Consider the following 7,568-nt stretch of genomic DNA (forward strand, 5'->3'; position numbering starts at 1 on the left):
AGTTCAATGTTGTTAGTAGGCTAGCCTATTATATCTTGTCTGTGAAGTGAAGTGCAAAACCTACACTTGTACATTATCCCACAAAAATAATGCCCGCTCATTCTGTCTACTCATAAATATACACACAACGAGGTTAGACGGGCTGTCATTAAAGGCCTATTTGTATTATAATTATTTTTATTTTTTATTTAAAAAACAAAAACTTTTGGTCAGAATCTATCATAAAAACTGGACATCTGCCCTGCCTAATTTATTGTGCATTTCTTCGAGGTGAACATTTTTCGTTTACTGTGATTGTAAATGCATTTCTACTTTTTGTAATGCATCAGTTTAAGTAAAAATGCTATTTATATTAGGCTTATTGCATTACACACTGAACTCTGCATTGCTACTGAACTCATCGCATCAGGGGAAAAGCCAAATGAGGTGACGGCGCTGAAAACGACGGCGATAGGACCTTGCAGATAGGACGGCGATACGGGCTGAATTTCAGACAAGGGCTTGCTAAGCTTAATGGGAGTACGGAGGGAGTCGCGGAGTGTGTGTAGGGGTGCCATTTACACTGAGGATATTGATGGACACAGCAACCCGAACAAGTCACCCAAGCTTCCAAGCAATGAGCCGGTGTTCCTTCTGAATCGCAGGGTACGTAAAGTTTCGAAGTGTATTTCTGAGGTTGTATTTTACTATGTCAATGTGTTTAACTGACGCTCAGGGGTTGGGTTGTTACCATTGTATGATGTGATGGAGCGCCTCTTAAAACGCACTGTCTAGTTAGGCCTGAATCCTACTAAACCGAGGTTAACTAAAGCGTTACGAGACAACATGTGGCACGTGTAGAATTACCATACAACCTCTTTCTTATGAATAAGACATTAAACTCGCGTCATTTTGCGCGCTACATGCGCTTGGGTTATTGATTGTACTGACGTACGGAACAATTTGTTCGTAGGTGAAAGGCATGACTTTACGATAGCATGGTTTAATTCGTATAATAACCTGGTACTCTGTCGAGGGATGCTTCCTCTGAGCTGGTAGGCGTATATTCATGCGGGTTTCCTCTCACGCCTTTCGCCGTAAAAAGATTGTCCAGCATCCTCCGCAGACGTCCCTGTTACTGCACGGAAATTAGCCATCTAAGTTAAACCCAACTCGAGTTGGTTAAGTAAAACACACCAGCCTCTGCTACTGAACGGCATATTATTTAGCAGCGGAAATGTAAGTTGCATAAACTACCATTGAAACCGGATTCGATCGCAACAGCGTTGGGCTATTTTTGTGCAGGTAAAGGCGACTTCACGTTTCTCCTTTCGTGACTTTACGCAAGGAGCTTATCCAGGTAACACTGTCCAAGTGATTATCAGTGTCAAATTCAAATACCGGTAGTCAAATATGACAATTATATAGTAGGCTACTCTCTGATCCCGGGCATTGCAGATGTAACTGTGAACTACCATTTAATGGGACCATGGTTGCCTCCTTCGTACCCTTAACTTATTGGGCTAGTAGGCCGTCAGTCGCATTGAGCTTTGTATGTGTATATTTTCTGTGATTATGTTGTTGTATAAGATTTAATATTATTCCATCATTCCAGTTGGCATAGGCCTACCAGCTGTGCATTGCGCTGGCCCTGTTCAACATCTTTGTTTCCTCACAAACCTGTCAGATGTCTGGCTATTTATAGATTGTTGAAATGAATGGTTACTGTCCTTGAATATTATTTTTATTGATTTAAATACAGGAGGCGTTCTGTCCCAGGTTAATAATTTTATTATTTTCTCAATACTTACATAGTACTTGGTCAGTGTGCTTAATGTATGCTGCATGGTTAATTTCTATTGTTCAATTGGTCATGACATCTACATGGGCACATTGTAGTGCTTGAGTTGCTTGAAGTCCAGGAACAGACCCAAATGTGACCGCATGTCATCCATGTGCGTCCCAAACCTCTTCTTGTCCACCTTGACATGTGCTGCTGGGCATTAAGTAAGAAAGTGTGTATTGACTCTCACTCTTTCTGTGTGTGTGTGTGTGTGTGTGTGTGTGTGTGTGTGTGTGTGATTGAATCCTGGAGTCCTGTGTCCAACCATGCTAGATTATCCTCGGGACAGGGGCGGGCATCAGCCCAGTGGATTGGCCAGGGCTCAGATCTAGAGAGCCTTCCTGTCTGTCACAAGTTGAGAGCGGGATTGTGCTTTTCTCCTTCGCCATCTCCTGTAATACCCCCAAATATAACATGGCTGGAGACGGCTTTTGTAATCACTGACTGATGGCATGGAATGGTCAGTCATTTAATGATGGGGTGACAATGGCATGCCACTGTCCAGTTGTGGTCTGTGTCAACACTGACACAGTACTGATAATGTACTGGTTACTCTATGTCTGTCCAGTACCATAATTCACTTTGCATAATAGAGACTGATAGTGGTGCAATTGCCACATATGTTGTTCCTGGTGCTGCCAGAGTCTTCTGTGTTTAGATTCTTGCTGTTTCTCTTGTTTGTTGGTTTTTTATAAGATAGACAGAAGTCCCGGGGTCATTACGTTTCAGGGGTGCGTTTCCCAAAACCATGGTTGCTAACATGTTAGCAACTTAGTTTTGTTGGCAATGGGAAATTGAATTGCAACCAACAAAGTTGCTAACTTAGTTAGCAACTATGGTTTTGGGAAATGTGACCCAGGCAGGTGCCAGCTGTGAAAGACAGAAAAACATAACTCATATCTCCATATAGCTCCCTAGGAGGCATGCAAGCTTATGCATAGAGGAGATAAGTCGTTTATCTTTTTAGCACTCTCTCTCTGTGCACTAAATTCTCTTTCTGTGACTCCACTGGGATTCCTATACAAATGTTTGAACAAGAGGAGCTGATTTGCTCCCTGTAAATAGTTTAGATGTGACAAATGAAGAATCAGTATTGGATTCAGAAGTAGGCTGACTGTGGTGCGTTGCTTCACGGCTCTGTGGGGAGGTGCTTGATTGGTTGCCCGTGTGTGCTGGTGGAGCTGTGATCGCAGCATCCTTCTTCAGTGATGGTGTTCGATAGACCCAGCTTCCCTCCATTAAATACGATGATGCTCTCTCTCTTTTTCTTTCTTTCATTGTTTCTCACTCTCTTTTTCTTTTTCTGTCTCTCTCCCTCACACACACAAACACATATTCACATGTTCCTCTCATCCTCTCACATAATCTCACTCTCTCACCTCTTTGCCTCCTTCTCTCTTGTTGGTATGTTACCTGTTACTTCTGGTTGTCATATGCTGTTATGCATTGATAGCGTAGAAAAGATGAAAGACCATCCTCTGTCCTTTTAACTCAAATATGATGCTCTCTAAAAATGAAGACAACTGAGGTTTTTGCCCTCCACTGATGTGCAGTATTGCTTATAACTGTTTAGAACTCACATGAACACACAAAGCAAATGCCACAATCAGGAGCTGTACTCAGATATCCTGGCTTTCGAGACATCTTTATCACCTTGTATATTTATTGAATGCATATTAGGGCATCTTTATCACATTTGAATGCATGTCATGTATCTAAACCAGACATTACAATTAAGATTTTGACACGGGGTGCGGGCGGTTCAAAGGATGTAAAATTCATAATCATTGTGTCCAGATGCTTTGCAGTGATACATACTTGGCCTCCCTCTACGAAGTGATGTTAGTGAATCAGTGGTGAGCAGAAGTTTTAGAATCAAGAGCGCACATCTGCATTGTAGCCCATCACAAGTCATGTGAGGAGCTGAGCCCACCACGGCTATGCCTTTCACAAGAGACCCACAACCTTGTGGTGCATAGACTCCAACTCCCATGATGCTGCTGAGTCAAGACAATTTACAGGGCTAGGGCAAGACCTGTGATACAAAAGAATCATCTACATAGTGTGTCATTGGTCTTATTTTGTACACTTTCTGAATGGAAGAAAGCAGTAAACTAAAGTAGTCGACTGTAGTACTAGAAATGGTGGTTTGTTGAGATGCTTCAGCATTTGTAAGCTTTGTCTCAGTACTTCATTGCTGTCAAGCCGTTATTGTTTAACACCAACTGCTATTTAGTCTCTAGACTCACTTATAGATCTGAGGTGATCAAAATGAATGTGTTGTTAAAAATAATAATAATAATAATAATAATAATGCGAAAATTCAACAGCACCACACAATGCAATTAGTGTGAACAAATCCTGTATATCTGACGGTGAGTCTATGATGCTGTGCATTGAGAGATATCTGAGGGCAGCTACATCCTGTGTAAATGTAGATGCCGGTGGGACTCACTTGTTGTTTGGGGACAGCAGTCTGTGCATTGTCTGTGCAGTATCTGGCATCACGTTACCTTCAGAAAAACGTGTTGAAGCAAAACCTGCTTGAAGGAAATAAAGCTTAATTGGTTAGGTTCAAATTATTTAAAATTAAAATTATATCATAAAGCTTATAATATTAGACCAAGCAAAACTACCATAAGAGAAGTTTCTCATTAGAAAGTCTGCAGAAACATTTTTAGAGAATGATTGTGGCAGTTACAACATAGTATGATGGCAAATACAAAGTGTCTCAGAGATTTTCTTTTGAAAGAAAAGTTTGCTTTTTAAGTGTTTTAAGAGTTATTAATTCAGCTTAGAGACTACTGAAATGGTCAGACCTCTCGGAAATCCATGCCATCACCAGATGTCAGATTTGATTGACCACATGCTGCTGCTGTTTCCAGCAGATACCTCAATAAACACATAATCAAAATCGATACCATTGAGTGCACCAGTGATTTTCTGTTACATCTGGAGGCTATAGACGGCACTGCAGACGTGAATGAGTATGTGATCATAATTGAATGAACCGTTGATAAGTTGTTGTTTCCGGTGCGTTAAGAAGAAGGGCTACGAGCGATAAACGGGCCCTCGTGAACACAGAAAGGCTGTTGGCTCCGTAATCCTCTTATTCTAAATCTATTTAATCCACTATAACATACAATCTAATCTGGACTTTAAGGAATCAAATCCATTAGTAAAACCTTTATAACATATTCTTTGGTGGAGAACAGTATGTAAAAAAGGAAAGGAAACAGGAGGGCCTTTTCAGACCAAAATTGCACTGGCCACGGAGAAAAGCCCCCCCCCCATTTAACCCCACCCCCCATCCCTCCCTCTCGCCGTTCTCCTCCTCGTCTGAAAAATGTGCCGTCTCGCTCAAGGTGGTCCATTCGAAACCGAGGGGGATGGCGGTTGCCTGGTAACGGGACGTAAAAACAAACAGGTCTGTAAAAAGCGGTAATTCAGACCCTCGCTGTCCTGTCTGGAATAATCAGAATGTGGGAGATGGATCTGGAAATGAGTTCTATATTTTAGGGTGGCCGGGTCCGGTAAATAGCCCCAGATATAGCATCTGAGTGAGATCAGGCCCGGATGTGGCGTGGGCTCACCAGACTCGGCCCAGATCCGCCACAGGGTTTGGACTGAACTCTGAGGCTGGAGTGTTTATTTGCTTATTATTGTGTGTACCGTCATGGCTGGTCGGACATGTGAACAGCATCAACAACACATTTCCTGTCAACAATGAAATGTGTGTTTGTTTATAAGATGTGCTTGGGCTATAATTAGAGGTCATTCTGTACCTGTTTATCCACGAGCGCTCCACAGACACAGACTTTATTGATTAACCTGGCAGCAGATCCAGACTTGAGGCACTCTTGTTTCAGACAGTTTGTTAAAATTGAAGCCAAAGTCAAAATGCCAGATGCCAATTAATACCTGTCTCTTGATATGGATGACATTTCATGTATTTCTGGCAGACAAGATGTTTTCAAGATGTTGAGATGAAAGGTAAGTAAATGGGCAGAATTCTGTGGAGGTGAATATCGTACTGAAATTACCACATGCACTTGTAGGTTGTGCTCGTGCACACTATTTGCCCCATGAGGTATCAATTTCTACTCGATTAACTCAATCCCAGATACTCACTTTTTCAGACGTACTTTGTTTTCCTACTATAAATCATTTTTGAATTGACAACTCCAGTGATGTTACTGCCTAGTGTTTATGTCACTCTTGTCTTGTGTCTGTGTTGGGTGTGATGGCTTGGATCAGACTAGGTAAAAGGCAAAGCATTTCTCACTATGAGAACATATCCCTTTTCCGCCTTCACGTTTTTCTGTGCACATTCCTCATCCATTATGCACTTGGACAATTTAATGTTAGTGTATGTATTCCAAAAACCTGCCCTGTTTGGTGTTCAGAGTACTGTGTAGTATTTTATGTCATTCTGCTTCTCAGTTTTGATCAGAAAGTCTGCTGAAAAAATAATAAAAAATAAAAAATAAATCTAGAGAATGATTGTGGCAGTTCCAACATATATAGCAAAATATGCAAAGCATCTCACTGAATTCTTATATTTATGTGCATGAGATACATATTAATATATATTATGGGTATATACTGTACGTAATTCTGTTTTATATGAATGACTATTGATTCCAGTTCTTTATTAGAATCTCTACATCTCTATCTCTTTGTCCTCCAGTCTCTCTCTCCCTCTCTCTTTGTCTTCCTCCCCCCCTCTCTTCATCCCTCTCTCGGACTCCTCGGCCATATGCTGTAGCGGTGGCATGCTGTCGGAGAGGCTCGTTGAGGGGCTGAGAAAGACTCGTCTGGAAGGCTGACCCAGCCCTCTCTTTCCTCTCTCTTTCTTTTTCTCCCCCTCTCTCTCTCTCTCTTTCTTTTTCTCCCCCTCTCTCTCTCTCTCTCTTTCTCTTCTTCTCTCCTTCCCTCTCTCTTCTCTCTCTCACACCCCCCTTTCTCTGTCTCCGGTTTTTGCCTCTCTCTGCTCCTTTCTCTCTTCCTCCGTCTCTATCCCTCTCTCTTTCCCTACCTCTCCCTCTCTCTCTCTCTCCCCTCCTTTTCTCCTCTTCTTCTCTCCCTCTCTGTTTCCAGTTTTCTCCCTCCCTCTCTCTCTCTGTTTTCCGGCATGTACGCTGTTTGAGCTCTGTAGCCACGAGACACCAGCCTGAAAATGTTGAATGAGGCTGAGCCGACTGTCCCAGAGGCCTCTTTCACTCTCTCTCTCTCTCTTTCCTCCCTCCCTCATTCTCTCCCTCCCTCCCTTTCTCCCTCACTCCCTCCCTCCCTCTCTTCATGAGTGTGTGTGTGTGTGTATGTGTGTCTGCACGCCCCCATGTGCTCAAGCATGTGTGTGTGTGTGTGTGTGTGTGTGCCACGTGACGAGCGCTGAGGGCGTTGAGTTCATGGCGAGTGCTGCAGTGCGAGTGGGCTTGGCAGGCTGCCCGTGCGAGCGTGCACACACACACACACACACACACACACACACACACACACACACACACACACACACACACACACACTCCCTGCGAGCCCGAAGCCGGAGCGGAGTGACGCGGAGCACAACGCAGCACAGTGCAGCAGTGGCTTTGGGAGGGGCTGGCAGCCTCGAGTCTGTCTGCAGCGGTGGCAGCAGAGCACAGTGCAGTAGCCACACACACACACACACACTCACACACATGTATAGATTCTCTCACACTCACATGCACACACAATGTATGGACTTTATGTATGTACATAT

General features: G+C 43.1%; 1 protein-coding gene across 1 annotated transcript in view; it reads left to right on the forward strand.

The window, feature by feature from the left end:
• Positions 1-509: 509 nt before the first annotated feature.
• Positions 510-7,568, forward strand: part of LOC125299454 (RAC-alpha serine/threonine-protein kinase-like) — a 36,826-nt gene continuing 29,767 nt past the window's right edge. Inside the window, 1 exon segment of the mRNA XM_048250732.1 lies at positions 510-645. The gene's annotated coding sequence lies outside the window, so the exon portion shown is untranslated.

This window comes from Alosa alosa, chromosome 8, assembly GCF_017589495.1.
Source record: "Alosa alosa isolate M-15738 ecotype Scorff River chromosome 8, AALO_Geno_1.1, whole genome shotgun sequence".
In the NCBI taxonomy this organism is placed as follows: Eukaryota; Metazoa; Chordata; class Actinopteri; order Clupeiformes; family Clupeidae; genus Alosa; species Alosa alosa.